This window comes from Micromys minutus (assembly GCF_963924665.1).
Source record: "Micromys minutus genome assembly, chromosome: 7".
NCBI lineage: Eukaryota > Metazoa > Chordata > Mammalia > Rodentia > Muridae > Micromys > Micromys minutus.
Window position 1 is genome coordinate 71,491,659 of NC_137976.1, and position 12,826 is coordinate 71,504,484.

Consider the following 12,826-nt stretch of genomic DNA (forward strand, 5'->3'; position numbering starts at 1 on the left):
GGTCAAGGAAGAAATTAAAGACTTTTTAGACTTTAATGAAAATGAAGACACAACGTACACAAACTTATGGGACACAATGAAAGCAGTGCTAAGGGGAAAATTCATAACTCTGAGTGCCTCCAAAAGCAAACAAACAAACAGAAGGCAGAAAATAATCAAACTCAGGGCTGAAATCGATAAAGTAAAAACAAAAAGAACTGTGCAAAGAATCAACAAAACCAGAAGTTGGTTCTTTGAGAAAATCAACAGGATAGATAAACCCTTAAGCAGACTAACCAGAGGGCATAGAGACAGTATTCAAATTAACAAAATCAGAAATGAAAAGGGAGACATAACAACAGAAAGAGAGGAAAATTTAAAAAGCGATCATATACTATACTATACTATACTATACTATACTATACTATACTACACTATACTATAAAAGCCGATACTCAAAAACAAAACAAAACAAAACAAAAACAAAACTGGAAAATCTAGAGGAAATGGATACTTTTCTAGACAGACCTGGTACAAAAGTTAAATTGGGATCAGATAAACTATCTAAACAGTCCCATAATCCCTAAAAAAATAGTAGTAGTCATCAAAAGTCTCCCAACGAAAAAAAGCCCAGGACCAGATGGGTTTAGTGCAGAATTCTATCAGATTTTCATAGAAGAACTAATACCAATACTCTCCAACTATTGCACAAAATAGAAACATAAGAAACACTACCCAATTTCTTCTATGAAGTCACAATTACTCTTACACCTAAACCACACAAAGACCCAGCAAAGAAAAACTTTAAACCAATCTCCCTTATTAATATCTATGCAACAATACTCAATGGATTTCTCTCAAACTGAATCCAAGACCACACCATATCGAACATCCATCATGATCAAGTAGGCTTCATCACAAAGATGCAGGGATGGTTCAATATATGGAAATCCATCAATGTAATTCACTATATAAACATAATCAAAGAAAAAACAACCACATGATCTTCTCATTAGATGCTGAGAAAGCATTTGACAAAATTCAATACCCTTTCATGTAAAAAATCATGGAAAGATCAGGAATCCAAGGCCCATACCTAAATATAGTAAAAGCAGTATACAGCAAACCAGTAGCCAACATGAAACTGAATGGTGAAAAATGTGAAGTAATCCCACCAAAATCAGGGACTAGACAAGGCTGCCCATTTTTCTGCTACCTATTCAACCTAATACTGGAAGTCCTGGCCAGAGAAATTTAACAACAAAAGGAGGTCAAAGGGATAAAAATTGGAAAGAAAAAAGTCAAATTATCACTATTTGCAGAGGATATAATAGTATATTTAAGTAACCAGAGAATTCCTAAATCTGATAAGCAACTTCAGCAAAGTGGCTGGATATAAAATTAACTCAAACAAATCAGTAGCCTTCCTCTACTCAAAGGATAAACAGGCTGAGAAAGAAATTAGAGAAACAACACTTTATAATAGTCACAAAGAATATAAAATACTTTGGTGTGACCCTAACCAAACAAGTGAAGGATCTGTATGACAAGAATTTTAAGTCTCTGAAGAAGGAAATTGAGGCTCTCAGAAGATAGAAAGATCTCCCATGTTCATGGATTGGCAGGATTAATACAGTAAGAATGGCCATCTTGCCAAAAGCAGTCTACAGATTCAATGCTATCCCTATCAAAATTCCAACTCAATTTCTCATAGAGTAAGAAAGAGCATTTTGCAAATTTATTTGTAACAACAACAACAACAAAAACCCAAGATAGTGAAAACTATTCTCAACAATAAAAGAACTGCTGGGGGAGTCACTATCCCTGACCTCAAGCTGTGACAAAAACTGCATGGTGTTGGTACACAGACAGTCGGGTAGATCAATGGAATAGAATTAAAGACCCAGAAATGAATCCACACACCTATGGTCACTGTTTTTTGACAAAGGAGGGAGCTAAAAACCTTCAATGGAAAAAAGACAGAATTTTTAATGAACGGTCCTGGTTCAACTGGCAGGCAGCATGTAGAAGAATCAAATTGACCCATTCTTATCTCCTTGTAAAAAGCTCACGTCCAAATGGGTCAAAGATCTTCACATAAAACCAGGTACCCTGAAACTAATAGAAGAGAAAGTAGGGAAGAATTTAAACCACAGGGGATAATTTTCTGAACAGAATAGCAATGGCCTATGCTCTAAGATCAGGAATTGACAAATGGGACCTCATAAAATTGCAAAGCTTCTGTAAGTCAAAGGACAGTATCAATAGGACAAAATGGCAACCAACAGACTGGGAAAAGACTGTTACTCATTCTACATCTGATGTACTAATATCCAATACAGACAATGAACTCAAGAAGGTAGACTCCAGGGAAATAAATAATTTTATTAAAAAATGGGGACAGAGCTAAACAAAAAATTCTCAACTGAGGAATATCTAATGGCCAAGAAGCACCTAAAAAATGCTCAATATCCCTAGTTATCAGGGAAATGCAAATAAAAACAACCCTGATATTCCACTTCACACCAGTCAGAATGGCTAAGATCAAAAACTCAGGTGACAGTAGATCCTGGTGAGAATGTGGAGAAAGAGAAACATTCCTCCATTGTTGGTGGGATTGCAAGGTGATACAAACATTCTGGAAATCAGCCTGGCATTTTCTCAGAAAATTGAACATAGTACTACCTGAGGAACCAGCTATATCACTCTTGGGCATATGCCCAAAATATTCTCCAGCATAAAACAGGGGCACATGCTCCACTATGTTTATAGGAGTCTTATTTTTAATAGCCAGAACCTGAAAATAACCCAGATGTCCTTCAACAGAGGAATGGGCACAGAAAATGTGATACATTTACACAGTAATACTCTGATATTAAAAACAATTACTTCTTGAAATTCTTAGCCAAATGGTTGAGTCTAGAAAATATCATCCTGAGTGAGGTAACCCAGTCACAAAAAACCAAAAAACCAAACAAACAAAACGAAAAACAACAACAAAAAACACACACACTCATGGTATCTACTCACTGATAAGTGGATACTTGTCCCAAAGCTTGAAATACCCAAGAAACAATTCATATACCTTATGAAGCTCAATAAGAAGAAAGACCCAAAGGTGGATGCTTTAGTCCTTATTAGAAGGGAGAACAAAATGCTTACAGGAGTAAATACAGGAAATACAGTGAAGCAGGTTCTGAAGAAAAGATCATCCAGACCTCACCTGGGGATCCATCCCATATGCAGCCACCAAACCGAGTCACTCTTGCTGATGCCAAGAAGTGCTTACTGGCAGGAGCCTGACATGGATGAGACATGCACAGCCAGGGCCATGCTGATACAGATGAGGATGCTTGCAGCTAACCACCGGACTTATCATGGGGACCCCAACGGAGGAGCTAGAGAAAGGATCAAAGGGGCTGAAAGGGTTTGCAATCCCATGGGAAGAACAACAGAATCACCCCCATTACCCAGAGCTCCGAGGGACTAAAACACCAACCAATGGGCACACGTGGAGAGAGCCATGGTTCTAGTTGTATATGTAGTAGAAGATGACATTTTCTGGTGTCAGTGGGAGAAAAGGTCTTTGGTCCAGTGAAGGTTCTTTTTTCCCAGTGTAAGGGAATGCCAACGTGATGAGGTGGGAGTGGGTCATTGGGAGTGGGAGCATCTTCATAGAAGCAAGGGGAGGTAGGGCAGGGGATGGATGAGGGGGAGAAAGGGGTTAACATTTGAAATGTAAATCCATAGACTATCCAATAAAAATGATAAAAAAATAAAAAAATAAAAGGAACAGAGAACACGTTTCATTATGCAAACTGAGGGAGTTTTATGTTTCCATTCTCCCCCCTCCCTGTGTGTCTAATGTATACAGATGGACTCACCCATGTGTAGAGAAGAAAGGTTGATACCCAAATGTCATTAATTACATTTCCATTTTACATTTTTAATTAAAAATTTCACGACTGTTTGTATATATGTGTATGATGTGTTATGCATGTGTATGGTGTGTGTGTGTGTGTGAGAGAGAGAGGGGGGGTGTATATGGGAGAGATTTTGCATTTAGGAATTGGTTCTTTCTTTCCACTGGTGTGATCCAGGAATTGAGCTTATTTTTAAAGACATGTCCCTCATTGAACCCCAAACTCACTAGTTTGCCTAGACTTGTGAACTCAAGACACCTTCCAGTCTTTATTAGAGTGATGGGCATATAGCCACTGTGCTGAGGTTTTCTGTGGTTGATGTCAAACAGACACTTGACACACTGAGTTGAGTATTCTCCACAGTCCTGTTTCCATTACTTCAATGCAACTGTGTAATGTGTTCTCATGCGCACCCTCATATACATGAACATACTAAATGCTTTAAGTTTTCAAATTGGCTGAAGTAAGTTTTATGTCTCTTGCATTGAACCCAAAGTTACAGTTGTGAAATAGACTTTGTAATTATATATGGTTTACTTCTATTTCTTCTAAGTAACATTGTTAGATCTATGTGGCGGGATCCATAAAGTCACACCATTTGGCAGGTCTCCTGTGGGAGGTTTATTCAGAAAGGGGAGAGAGGATAACAGAGGCTGTCTCTCTGGTGGAGGAAAAAAGAGGAGGGTAGGGAGGAACTGGGCTTTTTACCAGGGAATGTAGAACATGTGCAGGAAGACACACCACATGAGGTGACAGTGAGAATGTGTCACCTCAGCAGTGATGATGAGTCCTAATGTCACTGGGCCCCTCGGGCTGGCAGATTGCTAACATTCCTCTTTCTGTTGATTATGTGGTGGTGAAGAGGGATGAGGACATTCTCTTTAGGCTACTGCCTGATGTCTGAGGCATCATCATATCCAGGGTGCACTCGGTCCTCACCATCAGGGCACACTTGGTAGTTGTTAGTTTCTGGCTCCATGGCCAGCAGTTTGTAGTCCTGTAAAGGTAACTGAAGTTTGGTTGCAAATTTTTTGAATTTGTTGTTAGAGAAATGTAGAGAAGAAATTGATAAAGCAGGGTGTAAATAGTAAGAGCAGAAAAATGAGAAGAGGAGGGGTTAGAAAGGGCAGTATGCACTTCCATTTGGGGTTTTCAAAGAAAGGCTCGGGGGTTGGAGGCCATTGAGTTGTTCCTTAAGCTTCTGTTGGGGGGGTCTGTCTGGAGCTGTTTGTAGTAGGAGGTGCTGATACTAAGGTCTAGTTCCATAATTGATTCTTAGATTTGTCCATAAAGAAGGCTGGAAACCAGTTGCTGGGCAGAAGGTACAGGTGGGACTTCCAGGTCCCAGGAGGAAAAAGCCAACACAGGAAGGAGAAGGGTTTTTTCTGCTATGCCTTGGAACCAGAAGAAAGCAGCAGTCATGGAAAGTCTTGGGGCAGCTAGGGCCTGTACCCTCCACTGTGGGTGGGGGCTGAGGAGGTTGGCAGTGGTTAGCTAATCCTAGGTGCTAAGTTTAGGGCAGGCAGAGACATGGAGATAATGATCAATGTGAGCATGCCTTTCTTGGCAAGAGATTCTGTGCCCTGGACTATGCCTAACCAGCTAGTTCCCATGCTCTTTCTAGATGGCAGCATGGGACAGGAGGATATGGAAGTCATATTTAGAGTCTCTATAAATGTTTCGGGATTGTCCTTATGCTAACTGGAAGGCACAGGAAGAGCTATTTGTTTAGCCTGTTGATTAGTAGTGTGGGCAGGAAGGGCCTGTGCCTCAATTACCTCAGTATCTGACACTGGCATAGCTAGCTTTTTGGGTTCCTTCATGTATAAAAGAACTTCCATCTATGTACCAGGTATAAATGGCTTGAGATAATGTTCCTGTGTGTGTGTGTGTATGTGTGTGTATGTGTGTGTGTGTGAAAGAGAGAGAGGTGGGGTCCCTGTAAGATTTCAGTGCAGGCATGAATGGAGAGTGAAACATGATTGGAAAGTAAGTGTGGCATTGTCTACTAGTGCCACCTGGAGAGGAAGAATACTGGAGGGAGGTAGAATTTGAAGTTTTATTATGGGTGACCTAGGACCCCAAGGGCATATTCCTCTTTTTCTGTTACATAGACAGAAAAGAGATGGGTTAGATCTGGGCTGTGTAAGGTTGGGGCCTGAAGGAGGGCCTGTTGGAGCTTTTGAAAGGGCTTAGTGATAGGTTTGAAAAGGGTTCATGTGAGGGGTCTAAGGCTGCTTCATATAATGAGTGGGCAAGGAGGAAAAGAAAGGGATCTAGGTACTTACAAAACCAGCCACTCCTAGGAATGATATCCCTTCTTTAGTAGAGGGGACTGCTAGAGACTAGATTAGGTGTTTTCTATCCAAGTTAATGGCTTTGTGGATTGGAGTAATTGTTAGTCCCAAGTAGGTGATCTGAGGGGTGAGCAATTGGTGAGACTTGTCTATGAACAAGAAATTTATAAGAGCAGAGGTATTAGCTTGATCATCTATAGGGATGGACGGCATAGGGGAATGTCATCTACATACTGCATAAGCTTAGATTCAAAGAGAGATAAAGCAAGTAGATCAGCAGCCAGGGCCTAACCAAATAGGCGTGGGGTGTCCCAGAATCCTTGATATTAGACAGTCCACGTGAGTTGTGTAGAGAAGTGGATGTCAGGGTCAATCCAGGTAAAATCACATGTTTTGTCACTGAGTGTTGAAGGGAATAGAGAAGAATGCATCCTTGAGATCCAGGACTGAGAACTGAGAGATCCCTGAGGGGATAGTGGAAAGAGGTGTGTAAGGGTTAGCCATGGCAGAGTAGAGAGGAACCACTGCAGAATTAAGGAGCTGTTTATTTTTTTAATTGGATATTATGTATTTTTTACATGTCAAATGTTATTCCCTTTCCTGGTTTCCCCACTGCAAACTGTAAACCTCCCTATCTGCCTTTTCTTTTCCCTGCTTCTTTGAGGGTGCTCCTCCCCCACTCCCACCTCACTGCCCTAGCATTATTCTATACTAGGGCAACAGGCCTTTACAAGACCAAAGCTCCCATTGAGAAGCAGGGGATCTTGAATCAAGCAGTCAGCTCTATTGGGCTTTTTAGGGGTATTAAAAGGGAAACAAGTGAGTTGAAGAAGTTTTTTTTCCTTAGGAGGTAGAGATGATAGACTTAAGTCCCCCAAGAAAGATAGAGAGAGTACTGAGCTTGGGTGGTATACGTGGTGGAGTTCTGTAATTGGATGATGACAGGGGAATTGTTTTTTTTTTTTTTTTTTTTTTTTTTTTAGCAAGAGAGGGGTTTTGGACATCCCAAACATGAGGGTTTACCTGAGAGGCTGGCAGAGAAAATGATGTGTTAGAAACAATAGGTCACGTAGCTAAGAAAAGGAGGAGAGGGGCTGTTTGTGAGCTAGAGGCCAGGTAAAAGGGGGAACAAAGGAAATAGAGGCTCCCACTTTGGTTAGAAGATTCCTTCCCAACAAGGGGACAAAACTGGTTGGGACCATCAGAAAAGAACAGGTGAGAGAAACACTCCTCAAAATGCAACTGAATGGTGGGGGTCTGGAGTGGTTGGTAAGGCCCCTCCTCAACAATAGGAAAACAAGAAGTGGGTCCCTAAAACTCTGTCAGGACTGAATAAGTGGCACCAGTGTCCAGAAGGAAGGAGATGGGCTGCCCTAATACTGTGATGTCTATGCAGGGCTCTCTGTTAGAGATGGCGGTGGCCAGCTCAAGGGAACTTGGGCCCCTTCAGTCATCCATGACCAGACCCAGAAGACTGGCTGAAGGGTGGTCTGGGGGTGATGTCCTTATGCCACAGGGACACAAGGGCAATCAGCAGCCCAAGATTCCTCTTGATGGCATTTTAGACATGGCCCAGTGATTGGTGGAGATTAAGGTAGGCCTGGGACCAATGACCATCCTGACCACCCTGAAGCAGAGACCTGGTTGTCCTCATGTGTTAGGAGACAAGGGAGCTCAGACAGTCACCAAAGCTGGTCACCATCTGATATTTTTGCTTTTGGACCTTTTCATCTCTCCCATGGTACACCTTAAAGACCAGTGCTAAGACTTCTGCCTATGGAGTCAGGGGTCCTCTCTCCACATGCTTAAGCTTGTCCTTAATATTGAGGGAGCTTGGGAAAAGAAACAGGTCATGAGGAGTTGTTTACTTTCTGTAAGAGGGCCTTTGCAGTGTATTCTGAAAATTCAGACACGTTTACATGTTTATTCTGGATGATCTCTTGGAGTTTTTCATAATTAATCAGTTTAATGACAACCTTATGGAGACCAGCCAGGAGGCAAGTTGTAAACTGATCTCTAGCTAAAATGCCACCAGGGGTTTTGGAATTCCATTGGGTATGCTGGATGGGCACTAACAACCTACATTATATATATGTAATATATGTATAAAATGGAAGGTGAGACTATAAGGTTGAAATTCTTTAATGAAGGTATATATATATATTTGACAGAGTTCACTTAAGAAAAGTAGACATGTACACTGATCAGACCATTCACCCTAAAACCCCCTGAAAAGGAAGAGATGAGGCTGTATTAGCCTAAATGGGGGAAGGAGGAGGGGATTTTGCTACAAAGTAGCCCAAACTCAGTTGTTGGGGTGAAAGTAGTGGGATGGTTAGAGCAAGCTGCAGGTGGAGAGGGAAAGACAGATGGTGAGAGCAGGCTGTGGATGGAGAGGGGAAGACAGATGGTGAGAGCAGGCTGTGGATGGAGAGGGGAAGACAGATGGTTAGAGCAGGCTGCAGGTGGAGAGGGGAAGACAGATGGTTAGAACAGGATGCAGGTGGAGAGGGGAAGACAGATGGTGAGAGCAGGATGCAGGTGGAGAGGGGAAGACAGATGGTGAGAGCAGGCTGCAGGTGGAGAGGGGAAGACAGATGGTGAGAGCAGGCTGTGGGAAGACAGATGGTGAGAGCAGGCTGCAGGTGGAAAGGGGAAGACAGATGGTGAGAGCAGGCTGCAGGTGGAGAGGGGAAGACAGATGGTTAGAACAGGATGCAGGTGGAGAGGGGAAGACAGATGGTTAGAGCAGGCTGCAGGTGGAGAGGGGAAGACAGATGGTTAGAGCAGGCTGCAGGTGGAGAGGGGAAGACAGATGGTTAGAACAGGATGCAGGTGGAGAGGGGAAGACAGATGGTGAGAGCAGGATGTAGGTGGAGAGGGGAAGACAGATGGTGAGAGCAGGATGCAGGTGGAGAGGGGAAGACAGATGGTTAGAGCAGGCTGCAGGTGGAGAGGGGAAGACAGATGGTTAGAGCAGGCTGCAGGTGGAGAGGGGAAGACAGATGGTTAGAGCAGGCTGCAGGTGGAGAGGGGAAGACAGAGGAGGCCAAGGAACTGGGGGAGCTGTCAGTTGGGAATGGTAAGGAGGAGGCTTGTTAGCAGGATAAAGGATAATGAAAGTTTTATCGGGCTGAGATTTTGTAGCTAGAAGGAGCTGAGCAGGAGAACGGGAAGAACCAAGAGAAGGTTTCGAGGGCCAGTATGAGAAAGTCTGAACATAAGGAACCTCTTTCCATTTACTGCGTCACTGGCAATAATTATAAAGATCCCTTATAACAACAGGATCAAGAGTACTGTTAGGCAGCTCTTTAGAATTATTGTCTAGTAGATCTTGGGACGCAGTCTACTTGGATAGAAGTTTAGAAGCTTTTCAGGCACTAGCTATAGGGGTCTGAGGTTCTCCAAGAGTCATCCTGCTGGCGATCTTGGGGGTATAGATGAAGATGCAGTTCCCATGGGTGAGAAGAGTCACAGGATGTCCCAAGGCACAGGTAGGACTAGAACTAGTGGGTTCAAGTTGGCCAGCCAAGTCGTCATGAGGCTGGGCAGGGACCCAAGTGTTAAGGTACCCAAGCAGACATGGTTCACCTAGAACCAGGGCATGAGAGAAAAAAAGAACCATATCTGTAGAAGGGTGAAGCTTCTCTGAAGGGAAGTCAGGATTTGAGAGAAGGGCTGGCCATAGCTATAAATTCCATGGTTGGGGGGTGCCTCAGTGCTCAAGCACACCAGAGAATTCCAGGCACTCCCCTGGATCCAGGGCATTGATTACACTGACCTGCAAGGGGGAATTACCAACCGGTCAGTGTTAGATGCAGAAATTCAGCTCTCTGGTGGTAGAAAAGCAAACCTGTAGCAGGCAGACTCGGGATAGGGCCCCAGTGTGTGACCTCCACCCATGGTGGGCACCAGGATATCCTATCTGAGTCTAGGCATCAAATGCTAGATCTATGCCGTGGGACCCATAAGTCACTCTATGCAGCATGTCTCACACGGGAGGCTTCTTCAGGGCGTAGGGAAGGGATACGGAGGTTTCCTCCGGTGAAGATGGAAAAGAAAGAGAAGGGAGGAGGAGGAACTGGGCCTTTTATCAGTTGCTTCTCAGCAGTGATGACTAGTCTTGCTGTCACTGGGCCCCTTGGGGCTGGCGGTGGAGCTGCCTGATTGCTAACAATTGTAGTTTACTTAGTTACATATAAGGTCTTAATTACATTTTTATACTTAAATATTTATTATATTATGTTCATGTATTATGCTATTCTTTCACATGGAATACATGAGAGAAAGACAGGATTTTTTAATTTTTAAAAGTTTAATTAATTACCCAACTCCCCCATTCTTTCTAGACTCCCTGTGTCTCTAACCTCTCCCTCCCACAGACATTGCCTCCACTTCTTTAACTATTGTTGCCACACAAACACAATACACACACACACACACACACACACACACACACACACACACATGGATAAATGAATAGACATGTAAATACAACCTGTTGTGTCTATTCAGTGTCGCCAGCATGTCTTTGTTTCTTAGGCTGGCCATGTGGTATTGGATAACAAACCAAGGGAGAGAGCTAATTAATCTCCCTGGGGAGAGCTAATTCTCCCTCTATTAGAAGTTACTAATTGCTTGTAGCTTTTTATCTAGAGTGGGGCCCAGTGAAATTTCCCCTTCCCCTGCTGTGATGGGATGTTAATTGTTGTTGGAATTGTTCATGTCTTGTTTAGGCAGCCATGTTGTTGAAATTTCATGAGCATTTTTTCTTGAGGTTTCCATTGCTGCGATAAAGATCATGGCCGTAGTCACCTTGGGGAGGAAAGAGTCCATCACTGAAAGCAGTCAGAGCAGGAACTCAAGGCAAGGAACCTGCAGCTGGGAGCTGATGCAGAGGCCATGGAGGGGTACTGCTTACTGGCTTGCTCTCCATGGTTTGCTCAGCCTGCTTTCTTGCACCTGCCCAGAGGTGGCACTATCCTAATTGGGCTGGGCCCTCCCACATCAATTATTAAGTCAGTGCCCTACAGATTCGGTTACAGGCAAATTTTACAAAGGGAATTTTCTCAGTTGAGAACCATTCTTCTTCCCAACTGACTCCAGCTTGCGTCAAGTTGCCATAAAACTAGCTAGGACTTGTAGCTTCCCCATAAGACGGGAGGTTTTACGTGTCTCACTGAAGCAGTGTGTGATAATTGTTAAGGCTTTTGAGTACAAAATAGCCTAGGTGCAAGTCCTTGCTCTGCTTAACCTGGGGCGAACTACTTCAAAGTGTTTTGAGGATTGAGACAATGCATAAAACGTGCATTGGTGGTTCCTCTGCGCTGCGCCAGGAATTGCAAGCACAGACAGTCTGTGCCCTGACTCTGTCTGGCATCTCGTCCGCTGCCACCGCCCGCTGCGCTGCCATGCCCTTTTCCATCAGCTATAACACGCAGAAGCTGTTCTTCCCGGACAAGGATGAGTTCCTGATCTGAGTAGCCACAACAACCGTACGGCCAAGGTGCTGATCCCGAGCTGTAGGCCAAGCTCCGTGCCAAGTGCACGCCGAGGGGCTTTATGTTGGACGACGTCATTCAAACTGGCGTAGACAATCTGGGCCACCGGTACATCTTGACAGTGGGTGAAGTGGCGGGGGACGAGGAGAGTCACGATGTATTCAAGGACCTTTTCAACTCTATGATTGAGGACCAGCAGGGCGGGTACCAGCCCAGTGACGAACACAAGACGGACCTCAACCCAGACAACCTGCAGGGCTGCGAGGACCCGGACCCAACCATGTGCGGAGCTCGCGGGTGAGTTCAGGCCGCAGCATCTGCGGCTTTTGTCCCCCTCCCCCCCGCCCCGCACTGCACTGCGGCCGCGAGGAGCCCGTGCCACCGAGAAGCTGGCAGTGGAAGCCCTGTCCAGTCTAGATGGCGACCTGTCTGGCAGGTACTACACGCTCAAGAGCATGGCCAAGGCAGAGCAGCAGCAGCACATTGAAGATCCCTTCCTCTTCAACAAGCCTGTGTCGCCTCTGTTGCTGGCCTCCGCCATGGCCCGCGATTGGCCGGATGCTCACGGCATATGGCACAATGGCTATAAGACGTTCCTGGTGTGGATCAATGAGGAGGACCACATGCGTGTCATCTCCATGCAGAAGGGGAGCAACATGAAGGAAGTGTTCACTGGATGTCTGTGTGTACATCCTCTCTAAACTTCCTCCCCAAACTCACCTCAAGTCCTACCCTCTAAAATCATCAGGTACTCCCTGTGAACATACCAGCTCAGCAGGCCAGAAAAACAAGCTTCACACTTTCTGAAAATACAGAGAGAAAACAGAAACTAAGGAACAAAACACCCAGACAACAAAGACAAACCCGGAAATCAGCACCCGGACCTGCAATCATACCAATCCTAGATACCTAGATGCCATTATAAAAACACAATCAGTAATAGCCAGGGCATCGTGTCTACACTACAACAGCTTTCCTGCAAGAACAGGCCCTGGAAATTCCAATATAGCCAAAGCACAAGAAAAAGACCTTAAAACCAGCTATGTGAAGCTGATGGAGTACTTAAAGAGCAAATCAATAAATCTATTAAAGAAAGACAGGAAAAGACAAACAAAAATAGGAAGAA

General features: G+C 44.1%; 1 pseudogene across 1 annotated transcript; it reads left to right on the top strand.

The window, feature by feature from the left end:
- Window positions 1–11,610: 11,610 nt before the first annotated feature.
- LOC308422923 (creatine kinase B-type-like) lies at window positions 11,611–12,401 on the top strand (annotated as a pseudogene). Its single transcript has one exon. The product of its transcript is annotated as a creatine kinase B-type-like (transcript).
- Window positions 12,402–12,826: the final 425 nt, after the last annotated feature.